This window comes from Triticum dicoccoides, chromosome 3B, assembly GCF_002162155.2.
Source record: "Triticum dicoccoides isolate Atlit2015 ecotype Zavitan chromosome 3B, WEW_v2.0, whole genome shotgun sequence".
NCBI lineage: Eukaryota > Viridiplantae > Streptophyta > Magnoliopsida > Poales > Poaceae > Triticum > Triticum dicoccoides.
This window is the reverse complement of record NC_041385.1, coordinates 26,675,966-26,679,267: the sequence shown is the minus strand read 5'-3', so window position 1 is coordinate 26,679,267 and position 3,302 is coordinate 26,675,966.

Genomic DNA, 3,302 nt, shown 5'->3' with positions numbered 1-3,302 from the left:
ATCCTTTTCTTGCCCACCCTGCCATAAAAGAAAAAAATCGTTACGAGCGGTCTTAAACCCTCACCTCAATCTCAAAAATGGAATTGAAAAGCTCCAATTTAAATAATGGTACCGGGGAAATACCCAGGGAAGAATCATTCTTTGAATCATCCAGATCTATCAATTTGCGAATTCAATAAAAAACGGACTGATCCTCGGAATACACCATCATCTTTCGAAGTGCGCAGTCAATATTATGTTATATTCAAAGAAACAAGTCAAAGAGTAAAGGCTTCGCCCTTCAATACCACACTTCCAATCGAAATTCCTACGAGATTGACGTTCGAAGAAAAAGACATGGTTTGATAGAAACTTTAAGTGGGTATCAAATAAACTGGAATGAATGGTATCAATTTATTCTTTTCTATACTGAATCTGCTTCGGTATCTCTTTCTTCCTTCCCTTCTGTAAACCAAGCAGTGACTAGCCTCTGGCACTCACTTTCCAAAGCACCAATTGACTTGCTTTCAGAACAACCCTGATCAGTTATACCTGAAATACCACCCGTACGTAGTACGCCATTCCCAAGGCGGAGCGCCTTTATTTTCGTATTGAACTCCGCTAGGAAGAAAAAGTTAGACCGTAGCCTTGTCGAACAACCTCGTTTCTTGCTTTTGTCGATTGACTCGTGGGACTCTACTGAATTCCAGGATGGGTGTGGTAGATTACTGACGTGAAGCCGGACCTCTATGAGTGCTCTACATGGCCGGATCAAAGCTCCAAATCGTAATGTCGCGGCATACATAATCAGAAAATAGGATTCATGAGAGCGTTTTCTTTAGCTGTTCCTTAAGAAAGCTATCGACTTAACCGCTTGTGTTAAACATATAGATTGTCCTATTCTCTCTTTTTTTTCTCAAATGACCTATTTCACATAACCGATGTTGATTACAGATTTTGCCTTGCGTCACATTATCGTGGTGATCAATTCCTTTCGTGGATCGATTGAAATAACCGATTTTGGTGTATTAATTCCAGATAGGTAATTTTCCTCAAGGTCATAAAGATCGGTCATCTAGCGTGGACTTCTGACTCTAAGTGGAAAGTCTTTCTCATCTACCTCTTCCATCCAAAACCGTTTTTCCGCATTTTTTTCTGCCAAGTTACTTAAATCTATATCAGAGCCATAGGATCGGTAGACCCGTAAGCGAAGATGGTTCGCTCCCACATAAAGAGACGGATATTCGATGTGTTTAGCATAGTGACACTTTTTTTGGTGCCGAAACAGCCCCAATCCCTTTGGTCATTTCGCTTTTCGTGCCGGCCTGTATTTCGCTTTTCGTGCCTGAATGCCTTTCTCCTTCTTTTTGGTGACGTCGGATGCCCGCCTTTGGCGCTCAGAAGTGGATTCTCCTTCAAAGAGGGCTTTTCCCCTAAGAAAGGGACATGGTTGTACTGGATTTCTAGTCCTATAGTGGAAGAGCAGATAGGATCACACCTACACGTAAGTTCGTTCGTTGGGTTAGTGGCCACCCGCACTCCAACCTATCTATATGGCAACAAAGCGAATGACAAGGCCAAAGTAGCTGACTCTTATCGCTAACTTGACTCGGTTTAAGGGCGAGCTTGAATACAACTCACAGAACGACTCCTCCAGGGGCCTTCAGGCACTCAAACAGATAGTGAGACAGACACCATCTATAGAACTTGAATGACAATACACCCATATATTCTAGCTAACAATCAGAAACTGTATCCAAATGGAGGGGACACTCTTCCTTCAGAAAGATGCCTTCGAAAGAAAAGCTCTTCCCCTCAACGACACAACACATTTTCTCAAATGTTCCACGTTTCTCACCATATCCTCATAGGGCTGAAGCACAAGAAAGAGGATTACTTGGTTACCTTGCTTCCCTCGCCTAGGACAGTAGAAGGATCTGTGGCCGAAGGCACCACAAACGAAGCGGGTCGCCTCTTTTCTGCAGATCTCCGCAAGATGACCCTTCTCCCCGCAACGATAGCACATAACGTTTTTCCCATGCTTGCGCGGTGAGGAGGACGAGGCCTTGAGAAGCTTTTCCACCATTTTTCCCCTTTGGCATTTGGATCCATGTTTTCTTTAACGATCTCCGTGATAGTAAAGGTTTTTTTGGTAGCCTTTGCTTTTGACGGTGATGAAAGAAAGAGAACCCCTCCTATCTTTTGATCGTGGTCAAAATCCTATCCAAGTCCCCTTTTTTCAGATCTTTCTCCTGGTTTTGATCATCACCGTTCACCTACTTGTTACGGAGATCCCGACCAATGCACAATCCAGATTTTTTTCGCTTTTTTTCTCCCATCCCATCTTGGACGGGCCCAGAAGCTTTTCTCATGTTTGAATGGAGGTCTTCCGCAAATGAATTTCCATATAGGAATTATATAATGTGCCTGCAGATATTGATTGAAAGCTTGTTTCAATTGAACGAGGATGTGAACAAGAAGGCAACAAAAGGGAGCTTGGAGCAAGAGGAGTCATTTAGTAGTTCACGAAAAAAGGCATAGTAGAGAAAGTCTGAGGAGCAGGAAAATTTGGTCACGTAGATCTTCTATTTCGCCGGAATTCGTTGATTGCTCCGTACTCATTTACAATGGAAAAACTCCTGTTCGTTGTAAGATCACTGAAGGTCATAAATTTGGAGAGTTTGCTTTTACACGGAGACGAAGACCCTATCGAACAAATAGAGGAAAGGGGAAAAAGTAAAGTCTAAGCGACATATGGATCAATAAGGAAATCCAATTTCGGTAATCCGAATCCCATATAGGTCTTTTCTTCATACTCGACCAGCCCTAGGTTGGGGATAATGAATTTTTCGAATCTTGTTGGGAGATGCTTCGCTCGGGGTCCGACTGGGACTGAATGGGGGACCCAGGCCCTTCAATGCCTCCCTCCGGATCCACTAACTCGGAAGAGCTATTCAAAGCTTTTCTGGCTGACTGTGAGGACGCCTCTGCATCCCGGGAGCAGACCGCTCCCCCGGAAGCTGTGGTCAGTCAAGAGCGGCATCCGAATCCCGCTCCAATGCCTGGAGTGGCAGCGGAAGCAGAACAGAACCCTCCTTCTTTTGATTGGGAGGGACGACCTCTCTCTCTTTGAGAGGAAAGTTCTCTACAAAAGGCCCGCGCCTATCACGCCCAGATTCTGGACACATTGCGTGATATTACTCTGAAGAACGGAGAGGAGCTCCGTGAAGAAGACTATCGCACCATGCTTGATTTCATGTTGAGCCGACTCCAGTCCGACGTCAATCCCCGAGCGCTGAAGGAGCTCCTGAACAGACTCCAAA